Source organism: Arachis hypogaea, chromosome 11 (assembly GCF_003086295.3).
Source record: "Arachis hypogaea cultivar Tifrunner chromosome 11, arahy.Tifrunner.gnm2.J5K5, whole genome shotgun sequence".
Classification (NCBI taxonomy): Eukaryota; Viridiplantae; Streptophyta; class Magnoliopsida; order Fabales; family Fabaceae; genus Arachis; species Arachis hypogaea.
In genome coordinates this window covers 9949209-9965038 of record NC_092046.1, presented here as the reverse complement: position 1 = coordinate 9965038, position 15830 = coordinate 9949209, and the positions used below count along the sequence as shown (strand labels likewise).

Genomic DNA, 15830 nt, shown 5'->3' with positions numbered 1-15830 from the left:
AAGTTATAACTCATTATTTAAAGCTCAACTTGCCTTATCAAAATATCACTAGGCCAAGTTTGGGGGTTATGATATGTCCATTATAAATCGATTACATGTTATAACTCGGCTATAAATGTTATAGATTGGTTATCAATGACAAACATCAAAACTATATCAAAATGGTCTATAACGCCTTTATTTCCCATTAAGGTAAATCAATTAGTTAAACAACTATTGATACTTATCCCAGATATAAAAAGGGAGATAAGAAACTGATATAGATATTACAAGAACGAATAATTGATTATTCATATGCTAATTTGAGCGAAGGAGTACCTTTTGTAGGTGCTCATCCTCTATGTTCTCTTGGTGTCGAGGTATAACTCATCCTGATTGAAGACTAAAAGATAATCATCGGAGGACGAGTTATACCACAACCAACCTTCACAAGAACAGATATCATATAATTATGAAAAGAAAAAATAAGTGGATTGATAATTATTGTTAAATAAAAATATAATTAATTTAAGAATGAGTGAGTTTATAATTAAAATTAAAATTAATTAAATAGAAGTAACTATTTGATGAAAATTTTCTATATGTATTATAATTTGTACATATATTTACAAGAAGCATGGCAGCTTAGTGGCTGTTCAAGCATGCCTCATTCCTTGAGGAAAGGGTTCGAACCCATTGCATACGCATGAAGGATCGAACGATGGAATTGCAGAACGCTGGAGCGTCGTAGGGGTCCGGTTCACTGATTTTTCGTTCGAACCAACCAATGTGGTCCAATTTTAATAACTATATTCACCAATGTTCTCAGAACTTGACCAGATAGATCAGTCGATTCGATTCGACTAATCGAAAATCGGTACGCTATCCGACTCGGTTTATATATAAAACATGTTTAGAAAAAATAGTAAAAATATTGGTATATAAACATTCCAAATAATTTCGATAGTGCTGACCAGTAGATCAAAGCATAACAATGGAGCTGAGGCCCCAAGGTGCACACGTGATGTTGCCAATGGTGTAGAACTTGGTAATGGAGGAACAAGAGGGAGATAGCGGAGGAGCTGGAACACTGGAGTTAATATGACATGCGAGATATTATGTATTTTGTTAGTTAATGTTTTACATCATTAATTATTTAAGACAATGGCTAAAAGGAGTGGAAACTTTATTTTTAATCTTTAAAAAACTAATTTAATTGGTAAACTTTTTTAAGATGATTTTGAAGAATAGTTCATCTTTCAAAAACAAATTTAACCATCAATATTTTTGAAAATGTGATACTCATATTAAAAAATAAAAATACACTTTATTAACTTAATTTTAGAGTGCCTTTTGTAACTATACACACTTTATATTCTGCATTATCGATGTATTTTTCAACCACTAAGAAAGAAGTTGCTAAATAAATCTTCTTCGGACAAGTTATATACTACAACACTACCAGCAAATGGCGGCAGTTCTGGAGCAATATTGCAGCGGTTTCCCACCGCCGCTAAACATATTGCAGCGGTTAAATAACCGCTGAAAGATAGGCTGCGGGTAAATGGTTAGCGGCGGTTTAAGCTAACCGCTGGAATAACCGCAACGTAATAAGAAATGGTTTTGCGACGGTTTTTACCCGCTACCATAGGGGGTTCGCAAAATGTATGTCAATTTTGCAGCGGTTGCAAATCGCCGCTAAATAGCAGGAAAATGAAAACAATGGCCATTTTACGGCGGTTAGAAACTGCCCCCAAATTTCGGATTCCCATTAAAGTTTTAGCTTTTTTTATTATTTGCCTCTTTTATAGTTATCTGTTTATTCAACTTTAATTTATTAGTTATCGATTAATTTAAAGAACTTCCAACCAAATGAAACAACAAAATAACATAACAAACTAAATTATATATATGCAAACATAACATATATAATGAGATTGTCATAAGTGCATCATTCAATATAAAGTAAAATTCGATAATTAAGAAAATAAATATAAAACAATAAAACAATTTAAATTCAATAGTATCTAATAACATTGACTGAAAGTCATTATTTTTGTTGCGGGTCATGATTGCCAGAAGAAGGTGCCTTGCGTGCGATGAGGTCGGTGTACTGCCCAAAGGATCCAGCTTTGTAGTAACGTCAGCTGGCAAATTGTCTCCTTACTGTCGCATTAGATATCCCAAAAGCTTCTCCATTGTCTGTCTCTTCGCCTTCTCTTCTGCAATCTCAGCCTTTAATTCTACAATCGTCCTCTGATACTCTTCAGTTGACACACCAGAACCCGACGGTTGTACAGCAGCATTACCAAAAACTTGGGTGGGACATGGTACCAACACCTAAGGTACGAACTCGTCCTGGGTGCTCCTTTCCAAGAACTTGTGCTAGCGAATCATTTTGTGAAAGGTGCTTAGAGAATTCATCTTGGCTTTCAATATTCGCAATTGCTTCCTACAGATATACAAGAAATTGGGTTATGATTATTTAAAATTATCACGATATATACAATAAGAGAAGTTTAAAAATTTCAAACATTACTTACACCAACAACACGCACATCTGCATAGATATACGAGCCATTTTTTATGAGTGATGGTCCACAACTCTCCTCTACCAATGGGCCTTCCACGTACTTTCTCCTATAACATTGATATCGACATAATTATATAAATAACAACACTATATTTAGGAAAATTAAGCGAAAACTCAAACCAAATAATTATTTATTACCACTTCGTCTTTTGTTCTTGCCAGTGTTTTGGAGCCCCGATTATGTGTGTAAAGTTGCTTACTCCAATTTAAAGCATTTTGTTTGCAATTTTTCTATGAACAAATAACAGAACAAATACAAATGAGAATGGGATATTGAATATAAAATGTAAAGAGTCTATTATGTAGACATATGTATGTTTTCGTGGAAATAATAAAAAATACCAAGGGTTACCTTTGTTTCTTCCTTCTGGCGATATTCAAGAAAACATTTCCAATAATTTTCTTCTATTCCTAATGGGCGATGCTTAACATTTCTCTCAAAAGTCCTTGTTTCTTCGTAAAACTTATGATACAAGTTGTGTCTTATATCCTTCCAGTTCTTTGCTATCCTTTGCAAAATTCTCCGCTTTATTTTTTTCTCCGGCCCCGCTAAATTAAATTGCCATTGTCATTAACCAAAACCAATCAACAAGCATAAGACTATGGATAATGTGAAGAATATCAATAACAAAAAAAAAAAAGCCGATTTCAAGATTCTTGGTTATATCATCCATAGAATTGAGTGTCATACTACCCCAAAGAATTCATGAACAGAATATAAGTTCTGATGAGGCTTCAGACTTGAGAATTAAATGAATGAAGCCTTAGCCAATGGCTATATAGCCTATTCATAAGTTTTTTGTTCTTTGGCTAAAGCAAGATTTTTGCCTGCAGAAATGGCATTCACATTCTAAAATATTACAGCATCACTACAAACAACAAATGTAAATGTAACAGGTGATTTTTATCTATTCGAACCATGGCAGACATACTATGGAACTAAAAAAGTAAGAGTACACAGAATTGACATTTACTTGTAGTTGATGACTATAGCATTAAGAGACTTCTTTTGCACCTCCTTTCTTTCTGCAAAATCCTCTGGGTTTCCTCTTAGTCTTCTTCCGCCAAATTAGCAAATAGGTCTGCACCAAACACCAATAGAAGCAATTATTAGTGCAGTTATTGTTTATAGTAAAGTATTTATTCTCTACTGTGCTTCTGTTATTTCTAAAGTGGGATTTCATGAAAGTATTGCCAGACTTTGATAGACATCATGTTAACACTAGGAAAGAATTTCGTGAATGGAAAAATAATATCAATTAACATATGTTAAAGCGAGTAAAACATGTGAACAGATGAAATTAAGCTCTATGGAATCACATTGAAGACTATACCAATTTAATTAATTGGATTTTAACCACCGCTATTTACCAGAACATGAAATGAACTCAACAATTAATCATTGTAGTGTCTTTAATTCTCTGTGGCAATGCCAATCAGATTTTGTCAACAGCACCTAAAAGGTATGATTCCAAAATAAGAGAAAAAGTTTTGGTTAATAGAATATCTGAAAAACTTATAACGAACTAAGAGTATCCACTTTATTTATAATAAATTTAAATAACCAAAGCATAATAAAATAACTGGAGTATGATAAAATTACCAAATCAAAACTTAAATAACTATACAAAAAACAGAAACATATTCTGATATACATTTATTAAAAAACACAACTTAAACGTATATTTTCAACAAAAAAATTTATAATCAAATCTAAATAGCCCATGAGTCAAATTTAAACAAACAAAGATAAGAGGTCAAAATTTATGTACGATTAAAATTTAAAAAATTATATGAAATTTAAGATAGTCACACAAAACAATCTAAATTTCATTAAATTATCCAACAGCTAATTATCCCGATAACTGAGTTAAATCAATTCAGATATGTTTTCATTAAAAATAAAGATGACAAATTTATTTCTTCTCTAAGAAGAGACTGATCATAGTGACCAAATAAAAACTCTGAAAAACTGTTTCTCTAAAATACTTCAGGTTAATTTTACTCAAGATTAATAACGTTTTGCATTTTATTACAAGTTCATCAAAATTTCAGCACAGTTTTGGACAAAGATTAACATTCTTTGCCAAAAATTAACCCAAAAAAAATTCTTCAGTTTACTAAAAAACATATATACCATAATCAACACGAACAATACACACCAAATTTACCTTGTAACCACCAACAAGATGAGTAACCAGATTCAGTTGCTAGTCCTCATGGCTCTCCAATTCATCACTACAAAGACACAAACAAGTATGAAAATTATTTATTCAACATAAATTTTAATAAGTAGTTGAAGTAATTTCCATAAAATTTTGTATTTGATCGCTGCAGAACCCAACTGTCTTCGAGAAAGTTAACCCAGAGAAACAATATAAAAGTTGGATGGCGAGAAAGGGGGAGTAACAGAGCGCTACCAGCAGAGATATCTTAATGAGGCAGGATTCTTGCAGAGAAATGGATGGAGGATTAAGGTTGGTTCAACAGTAGGAGCTGCAGAGTTGTGCTCCATTGAGATGGTTGGGGCTTAGATTATCAAACGGTTTGAAAGGGAGCTGAGATTGACATTTACTTTGGGTAACAATTTCAGAGTTATGCTAATATTGGGGGTCTGGTGAGCATCCAAACGGTTGAGATTTGGGAGGAGAAATGCTAAACTAAAATTGACCTATTCATTTAATGGGAACCGTTTGAATTAAATGATTTTTTAGTTTTATCAATTTAAATTAGCAACCAGAAGCACACGTGTTCTTTTAATTTTTGCTTTTTAATTATCTTAATTTTTTATGAATTAATTTGAAAATATTATTTACAACTTCTAGCAATATTATAGGATACGGAAGTTAAGATTTATCAGCTTAAAATGTGGTTAAAACTAAAAGATAAAGGATTCGATAATTTGAATTCCATATTAAACTACTCAGTTATAATAACCTTTGTTGCTAAATGCTATATAAATACGTTACCTCAAATTAAAAAACCTGAATGATAACTAATATAAGAAGGATTACACATTTTCATCAGCACATGCTTTCTCAACCATTACAGACCTATTTGGTGCTCAATGTGTTGTGCCCTTCTCCAAGGAGTATTTATAATTAAATTTAATCTGTTGTTTTTAATTTTATATCCTTACCTTTATGATTAATTTTTTTTAATTTAATCATAGGCACCTCCGATGTATCTCAGTGCCGTATTCTTTTGTTGTGGTTCATGAGTTAATTTTTTCAAAGGAATTTTTTTAATTTCACATCCTGATTTTTTTTTTCAGGTATTTGAAGGCCTCAATTTCCACATCTAACACGTCATAACAAGACACATATTCATATGTATAAGGTGTCGACTATAGTAGGTTGAATGGATCTTCGACCAGGTTAGTCTAAATTTATCTAACATTCATGTATATTTTTTATTGACCATTTTATAGTTGTTTCCTTTTTTATTTGATCTGTTTATATATTTTGTTAATTTATTAATTTATGGAACATTAATCAATTTTTAAATACTAACACAAAATATACATACGTAGATAGTTTCTAAAAACACATTTGAATTACAAACGTAATATGCACATAAAACTATACTTAATAAAATAAATAAATTAATTTAATTTAAAAAAAATTTAATGCCTCCTACCCAAGACTTAAAAATTTATAAAAAATTTATGAATTTATTAATATTAAAATAATTCGGTATTGTATATGTCTTGTAATTAAAGATACATATTAAAATTACTTCATCTATCGTTTATTTTATACTTTTTTCCACTAAAATTCAAACCAAATATGAGGTAACTAAAAGTACACAAAAAAAAAAAAAACCGAAGTATAATAAAACTATAAATCAAACTTATATATAAATATACAAAAATATACACATATTCAACTTATAAAAAATACAACTTAAAAGTATAATTCTAATAAAAATTTTATAATCAAATATAAATATAACACATCAGCCAAATTTTAAAAAGACAAATATCAGAGGCCAAAATTTGTATACGAATAAAATTTATAAAATTATCCAAATTATAAAATAATCACACAAAACAATTTCAGATTCATTAAATTAACCAACATCTACTTATCCGGATAATAGAGCTAAATCAATTCATGTATTTTTTTCTTTAAAATTAAAGACGCATAATTTATTTCTTCTCTAAACAAGGGACTGATCATAGTGAACAAACACAAATTCTGAAAAACTTTTATTATAATTTTCAGCATAATTTTAATAAAGATTAAAAACATTTTGCATCTCATCACAATTTCAACAAATTCGAGCACAGTTTTGGACAAAGATTAACAATCTTTTGCCAAAAATTAACCCCAAAAAAATCAGGAGTAAACTAAAAATATATGTACCTTAATTAGCACCAAGAATTTCCCACCAATTTATAGAAGGAAAAAGTGTAAGATGGTGCAATCATCACTAACAACCAGAGACACCATCAATCTTACCAGAATCAAGCATTAATTAGGTAATTATAAACCACAATTTCATATCTAAAATCTTAAATAACAAAAATTATATGATTGCAACTTAATAAATACAATGATGCAGCAACACAAACTCAATGGGTACAACAGAATCACATGGATCAACCTAAAAACCTCATGCCAACAATAACCTCATTTTCACTACAACGATACCTTCAGGATCCAATTTCAGAACACAAACTGAGCTCAAAGTTTTTAAAATTCACTACAAAACAAACATGCAACTGAAAAAGAAGTGGCTTACCAGAGAGATTCCGAGCGAGTCATTGCGGTGATAGAGTGAGCTCGGCGAGAGTGTTATCATAGCGGCACACACCGCTGATAGTTACCTTGTAGAGATAGAGCGAGAGTTTCAAGAAAGAGACGTCGGGACCAAAGCTCATTGCGGCGAGGAGACGACAGATGATTATGACCAGTTCCAGAGTGCGACGAGAAGAGCTCTGTCAGAGATTCCACGGCGAGGAGAAGAGTGTGAGTGGCAGAAAAGAGCGGTGACGGCACCCTCTGTCAGTAAAAATACCGGCGGCGACAGTGAGCTCTACCCAAGGAGAGTAAATTGCTAAGGGCTGGAGCAACTGCCTGCTACTGCTGCTGGTGGGTGGCTGATGAGTGTTGAGGACGAGTTGCTAAATCCCGGGAATGGGGAGGCCTTTAGGGTTAACGTTAAAAGAGGGTGAGTGATTGAGTGGAGGCTATGGTTGCCGTGTCAACCTTTGGAGTTCAGAGGCTAGGGTTTCTTTAGGTTTCAGGAAGTGAATTGGAAGGAAGAATCAAGGAGTAGTGTCGACGCTGCAAAGACAATTTGAACAAAACGGTACTGTTTGGGGAAGTTTTTGAACCAAACCGGCCAGGTCTTGGTTTGGTTCAACTGTCTGGTTCTCGACCAGTTTGACAGTTAACAATTTTTAATAATATCAATTTAAAATCATTAAAAGATTATTATTTCTCTATTGCACATTTTATTATATTTTAGTACTAGTGGTCACACTTTTTCTAATTTGAGGAGTATCAAATGAGGTGAATTCTATCATACCCTTCCAATTCTAAAGGGTAACTTATCCCGTATTACATTTCTAAAATATTTGTGGTTGCATTAAAGTGGTTTCTCATGGTTAAGTTTAACTTTTTATGTAAGGTTTAATTATTCTGTTGGTCCCTATAGTTTCGCAAAATTTTCAATTAGGTCCCTATACTTTTTTTCCTTTTAATTGGGTCCCTGCATCAAATTTTTTTTTTCAATTAGGTCCTTCTTGGTAGTAATTGGCTTAATTGTATAGGGATCTAACTAAAAAAAATTAGTGCAGAAACTCAAAAAAAAAAGGAAAAAAAAGTGTAGGGACTCAATTGAAAAAAAAATTTGGTGCAGGGACCCAATTAAAAGGAAAAAAAGCTTAGAGACCTAATTGAAAATGTCCCGAAAGTATAGGGACTAACAGAATAATTAAACCTTTATTTAATCTATATTTTGAGAAACCAACTACAACTAATTATGGTATAATTATTTTTGCAAATTATAAAAATCATTTAAAATAATCTCCTTATTTAATTTTTTCTTTCTCAAACCACATATTTATTAATAATTTCAAACAGAGAAAATCTCAAAAAATTAAATAAAACAAACATAAAAAAAATCATTTATTAATCATTTTATAATCTTTTTTTATTAACCCGGATATTTAGTAATTATTTTCAATCAAAATAGATACGTTGAAAATGATTAATAGAGATGTGGTTTGAGAAAAAATAAATTATAGAATGAGATTTTTTTTAATAAAGTTTATAAATTGTAAAAAAATTGTACCATACTTGATTAGTTGGATTATCAAAACTTAACTTAAATAAAAGGTTAAATTTAACCATGACAAATCAATCTAATTCAACCACTAATATTGTGATATGTAACAAGGGGGTAAGTTACCCTTTAAAATCGGAAGGGTACAGTAGAACTCACCATCAAATGAAGTTAAGATATTTTAAAGATTATGTGCCTTTGTGCATTTTATGGTGACTGATATTTGCTAAAGATAATCAAAGTAATAAATAAATTTGGGCTTCTTTTGGCCAGTGCATTGTTCACAAGTTTATTTTTCTCGTCATCTATTAATTTTGTTCACTATGTTTGTTTACTATAATAGATATTGATAAGAGCTGGATTTCAAAGCCACAGAATAGTGTGAAATATAGGCAAGGATTGAATAGTTTTTTGGACTTTGCATTCGCTAATGCATCGTCCGATGGCATGATAAAGTGTCTATGTCTTCAATGTGGGTTTCAACTTATACAAACAAGAGAGGATACATACAACGATCTATTGATAAGGCCGTTTCCCCTGGATATACTGTTTGATTGCGTCATGGTGAGAAGCCAGTTGAAGAGAGTCCTGAATTTAGACGTTTAAATGAAAATCCTATATCCCAAGAAAATTCGATGCACCAAATGGTCAACGAGGCATTCAATTTCACAATACAACATGGGAGTGAGGACACAACAACAATCAAACATGTCGAAGATGATGAAGACGTGTTGCCGTACTATTTGAAGGTCCAAGTCACGCGGCGTGGGATTTTAACGATCTACTTGCAGATGGAGAGCAGGAGTTATATCCCAAATGCTTAAAGTACTCCAAATTATCGTTTTTAGTGAAGCTTTATCATATTAAGTGTATGTGCGGTGTGAGTGATAAGGCAATGTCAATGATTCTTGATTTATTGTAGGACGCATTCGAACAAGCAAAACTTCCAAAGACAGTGTATGAAGCTAGGACGATAAGAAAATTGGGTATTGAATACAACAAGATAGATGCTTGTCCAAATGATTGCATGTTGTATCGAGGAGATGATGAAAACTTAACTAGGTGCAAGCAATGTATGTAACACCCTAATATACAGATCCTTATGCTCGAGTCATAAGTCAATGATATTAAGGTGGTATGACTCTCAAGGTGGATTATAATACGTAATTATATATATGATGAAGGAAAATATTAAACGACAAGCCTGAAAAGGAGTAAAAATAAAATCGCGAAAATGGGAACTCTTATGTATCGATAACATATAAATAAAGCGCGATCAGAAAGCGAAGGTAAGGATAAATAGTAAAGCAGAATGAGATAAAGACGTAATATAATTGTATAATATATACAAATAGCCGCTAGTCGCGACCTGCGAAGTTTAGGCCAGCTAGGGTGTAGAATAAAAACCAGTTTGACAACGGGAATTCCTATCTCTCCCAAAATACATCATAGCCTCTATATGCAAGTTTCAAAGGATTAAATACATAGCATAAGTTTTCAAAACAAAAGCGAAGAGAATCTAGAAAAATGTAAATAAGAGAATTTCAAAGGTCTTCGCCGTTCTTCATATAAATCACAACCCACTGCTGAGCACCTGGACCTGCATCTGAAAAATAAGAGATATATACGGAATGAGAACCCTCGAACCATGGGTTCCCAGTACGGTAAAAGTGCCAAATAAATACAATGTACTATAATATAAATTCACTAAGCATCTTAAACTTCTTATCTCGTCATATCCAACCTAAGCTCTCACTAATCCATAACTTGGCAACTATCATAGAGGATTCTAATTCTAACCCAAAATCCTTCATACTTCTCCACCTCCCAACCTACTAACCCAAGGACCGAATCAAACACAAATAATACAGACAATTAATACACAAGTAAGGCAAGTAGGGAAATTAGCAAATATTCAGGAAACATGTACAATTAGGCAATCCAAAGCAATTAAGCAAACCCAAACAATTCAAATAAATGCATATGATGTATGTCTATCCTACTGGCCATGAGCTCACGTATCGGTTAACTGCCAGAACCTGACACACCCGGTAGCTAACCCAGATATCCTCTCTCTGTTACACATTAATACCATTAGAGGGAATCCGTGCCCTGTCACCATTAGAGGGTATCTGTGCCCTGTCACCATTAGAGGGTATCTGTGTCCTGTCACCATTAGAGGGTATATGTGCCCTGTCACCATTACAACCAGAGAGAAAACACAAGCATACTCACATTCATTCATTAATCATATTTGCATCTCCGGCATACTCGCCACATTTTCAAGCTTCCTCAATTAATCATAATCATTTAATAATCAATCATATACATATACATACTTAGCCATAAATCGACGCTTTTCATAGCCATCCGACCCATAACATACACAGCACTTCCATCATCATCCTCAGCAACTCATACAATCATCATTACTCTTGATTCATCATTAATTCTCCCCTTAGTTCATCTACAAGTTATCACCTTCCCTAGCTTCTTCTCATTACTAGGCATTCTATTATGATTTAAGACTTAAAGGATGAAAATAGGGGCTTAGAAGTTTGAAATTCGGTTTTACAAACACAAAAGTCATATTTGCTGACAACAGGGTCACGCGTACGCGTGGGCCACGCGTACGCGTGGGTGAGTTTTTCCTTGCTCGCGTACGCATGCACCTTGCTCGCGTACGTGAGATACCAAACCAGAAAGGGTTGGTCGCGTCGCGTGCAAGGCTCACGTATGCGAGTTATGCAGAATAGGTAAAAGCTCTTAAGTCCATAAATTCAGTTTTATGCACCTAACTTCCGACGTCCATAACTTCCTCTACAAAACTCTAATTTCCACAAAATCTATACCGTTTTAAAGCTTTCAAAATTATCTTTAATTTGAAATAGATTTCATTCGATTCCAAAATCTGAGGCTCAAGTTATGGATCGCCAAAGTTCATAAAAAACCAAGTTTTACCCAAAAGTTCAAAACGTCCATTTTCCAACATTTCTTTCTCATACCAAAGTTTCTCAACCTAAAACAACCCAATGTCCAACCAAAATGCTTCCATACCCTTATCACCCCTCTCTCTACATATCAATATTCAATTCTATCAATTTCAATCCAACAAGTTCACAACTAACCAACATTATTCATAAATCAACAATCAATTATTATCATTATTCATAATCATTATTAAAACTTATCAATCATCAATGATTCGCCACATTCTCATCATAGACTCAACTTTCACATTTAATATCCTCATTCATCTAATCACCAATAATCAACCATCACTTACCGTTCACTTACCGTTCTTAGCTCTTTTCGGCCTTCGGCCCGAATTCACTGCCTCCAGCCCAATATTTTATCAAATAAACTCATAACCACATAATTCACTATCAAATACCAATTTCAAACGACACATCAACAATGCACAATTCCACAATCCTTATCCAATATTAATATCATCTACTACACATGTAATACCAATCAATCATACCATTCAAGCTTAATCCTAGGGGCATCTAACCTAGGAATTCACATCATATCACACGGTACTTAAATGAAACTTAAATTGTACCTTAGCCAATTCCTCGTAAAACCTGAAGACACCTCGATGTCAATGTTTCTCAAGAATTCATAGCCCCAGAGCCTCTTTAAACTGAATTTCTGCCACCAAGGTCCCAAAATCAAGCTCCCAACATTATCAATGTTCTCCAAATCAACAACATTCAATCTAATCCCACAACATATCACTATAATCAACATTCAAGCTTGCTAACCCACAAATCAATAAGGGCTTGAAGTTATTACCTTATTTATGCATCAGTTGCACAAGACCCACTAATTTTCTCCAGTTAATTTGACCCTAGAACATCAAAACAACTAAAAATCCTCAACTTCCAAACCTCAAATTCGAAACTGTGAAGGGAATATTTGGGCAAAAAAAAGTAAATTTCTTACCAAATTGGTTAGCGGGCTTTGTAGAGAATTCCGAGACGAACGCGTGGCCGCTGAAGGCTCATCAATCAGAACTCTAGATCAAAAGTGACGTGGGATTGAAGGTTTGGATGTTTCCCCCCTTTTTCCCCCTTTGCTTCAGCATGTTTCTCTTTGAGAAGAAGAACAATGAGCTGAAGCTCATGTGTTTTAATGAGATGGGTTGAGTCTTGAGCCCAATACGGGCCCGGTTCGGCCCGTTCGGCCCAATTTTGGGCCAAATTTTTTAAAATTAGTGTCAAAATTCTAATTTTAATTTTCTCTACTCTATTAAACCATAAAATTTCATTTTCTAATTTTCTTGATTAATAAATAATTATTAACTAATTATTTACTAATTGTAAACCCCGTTAAATCAGTAAATAATTAGTTGATAAATTAGTTTTAATAAAGAATATTAGAAATGCAAAAATAATATTAAATTAGGATAGAGCTCATCGAAACGAGAATTTTGACACTAATTTTGAAGAAATCGATCTAAGATTGGACCGAACCGGTTGAACCGGACCCGTCGGTCCAACCGGCCCAGCATTAAAAGTAGATCGAAGCCTTTCTTCTCCCCAATTCAGCAGAAAGGAACGCTGAAAGCAAACAAGGGAGGAAAGGAAGGGGAAAACGTTTTCAACCCTTATGGTAAATTCAACTTCTCGTAACTTCTCCGTCCGAGCTCCGATCGCCGTACCGTTTGCGGCCACACGTCCACCGCGTCGAGCTCTACGTTTCTACCGGAATAATTTTATAGGTAATTCATTAAATACTCCCAGCCACTCCTTTCCCTAAATTCTTGAAAGTATGGTACGGGTATTGAATTTCTTTACTCTTCGATGTTTTAGGATCCAATTAGCTTGAGGAAAACGTTCACTCTTACTTATGTGAAGCTTGGGTAAGGTGAGGATATCATAAATCTTATTTAATTTGTTGAATTTATGTTTTGGGAATTAAATTGGGTATATATGTGTTATAAATGTGTATTGGGTTGTGAATAAATAATTGGAGCTTGGAATTGTGAATATTGGAAGTTGGAGGAAGCTGAGCCTAGTGTTTATTGAATTCTGGAAGCGCTATGTTTGTTTTGGAAGGGCTGTGTTTGTTTTAATTAAATTACCTTGATCGTTACGTGGGAATCAGCCAAGGTATAGTTTAGGTTTCTTGCATTTAATATATAATGTTATATGAAAACTTAGGCTAGATGACCATAGGATAAGTTAGAAAGCAGGTATATATATATAATGTTTAGTATCTTAACATTGGATATATTTGATTTGGCTTGGTGGATAATTAAAGATTTGATGAATTATTGTGGTTTGATGCTTGTTGGTTGGTTGGTAATGCTTGATGGATTTTAGGAAAAAGAAAGTGTATCATTGTTGATTTAAGTAATAAATTGTTATGGTGGTTGCTTGATGATGTAGAAGAACTTGTTAAGTTGAGAATTGTAGGTATGTTGATGAATGGTAATTGAGATTTTGAATGAAAGGAGGTTTATGAGATTTATTGCACTTTGGTTTTAGACTGAACTTCGACAGGCTATAACTTGGCTTCCGGAACCCCAAATTAATTTCAGCTTATTTTAAATGTAAATTTGGTTCATGAAGTTTATGCCGTTTCAAGAACGGAAGAAAAATGATTTAAAACGATTGAGTTATGCCCGTCAAAAATTTTGATATGGAATATGTAATTTAAACAATGCAGGAAGCTATATATATAATTCTGCAGCTCTGCTACCAAAATCTGGTATTTAAGAGAACGTACGTCCATGCGTACGCGTGGCTCACGCGTACGTGTGGAATGGGATTTTGGTGATGCGTACGCGATTGATGCCATGCGCACGCGTAAGGGGTTAGTAAGCATGTCCACGCGTTCGCGTGACCCACGCGCTCGCGTGACGTGAAGTTTTCACCCACGCATACGCATGACAAGGGATGTGCGCGCGAGCTGCACTTTCACACTCCCACTCGTACGCGTGGCCCCTGTTTCAGCAAACATGATTTTTGGAGTTTTAAACTTTATTTCAAACCTCTAAACCTCTATTTTCATTCCTTTAGTCATTAATAATAGTATTAGACCTGGTAATCAGATGAAGTTAGGAAATGGGGATAACTTGGCAGTGAAGTAAAGCTAAAAAGGAAAGTGATGAATTGATTATGAAATGTTACGGATAATTATGTATGATACTTGGCTTGATAATCAAATGAATGATCATGTATGATACTTAGCTTGAATGATTAAATGATCTGAGATACAAGATTCCCTGGGTAAAGTACCATGGCTTGCCACCACGTGTACCAGGTTGAAAGCTCGATACTCTGTTGATCCTATGACGTAAGGATGACTGGGCACTTATAAATTCCCGGGAATGTTAACCCCCATTGAGCAATATTAATTATTTGAGAAAAAGCTATGCATAGACTCTTGGGGATGCACGTCAAGGGACAGTCTAAGGTTTTCGGACTCGTCTGGTTGGCTGGATAATCGACAAATGAGCCTCATCAGCCATAGGACAGGCATGCATCATGTGCATACTACTTGAATTACTTGTTTGTGTATTAAATGGGTGTGCCTAAGTGCACTTGCCATGCTAAATGTATATTTGTTACCTGCAGTATTTGTAACCTTCTTGTGCTTGCTTTTATCTGTTTATTTGTCTGTGAAATACTGACAGAGATGGAGGTATGGAGGAATGGCAGTACGGGACTTAGATTTTAAGGTTAAGTTAAGTTAGGTTTAGATACTCTTAGAAAACCACCATTTATGGCTTCTGTTTAATACTTTAAGCTCTATAAAATGAGTGTCGGCATTCTAGGATTACCTCTGGCATTCTCAGGACCTTATATATTATGTGTGTGGCACCTTTACCATACTGAGAACCTCTGGTTCTCATCCCATACTATGTTGTTGTTTTTCAGATGCAGGTCGAAAGGTATCTCGTTAGGCGTCTAAACTCCTGAAGCAAAGTGGTTACTGGGTTATTTTGTTG

At 33.9% G+C, this 15830-nt stretch overlaps 1 long non-coding RNA gene across 3 annotated transcripts; it reads right to left on the bottom strand.

Moving 5' to 3' along the window:
• Nucleotides 1-1865: 1865 nt before the first annotated feature.
• LOC112720202 (uncharacterized) lies at nt 1866-7883 on the bottom strand. Of its 3 annotated transcripts, none has more exons than XR_011868020.1 (8): nt 7319-7883; nt 4744-4810; nt 3907-4028; nt 3547-3654; nt 2925-3121; nt 2711-2803; nt 2523-2619; nt 1866-2431 (listed from the first exon to the last, which is right to left on the bottom strand). It is a non-coding gene; the product is annotated as an uncharacterized lncRNA (long non-coding RNA). The 3 variants fall into 3 exon arrangements; XR_003162084.2 differs by having other exon boundaries at nt 3944-4028; nt 7319-7882; XR_003162085.2 differs by lacking the exon at nt 3907-4028 and having other exon boundaries at nt 7319-7882.
• Between the last annotated feature and the right edge of the window lie 7947 nt (nt 7884-15830).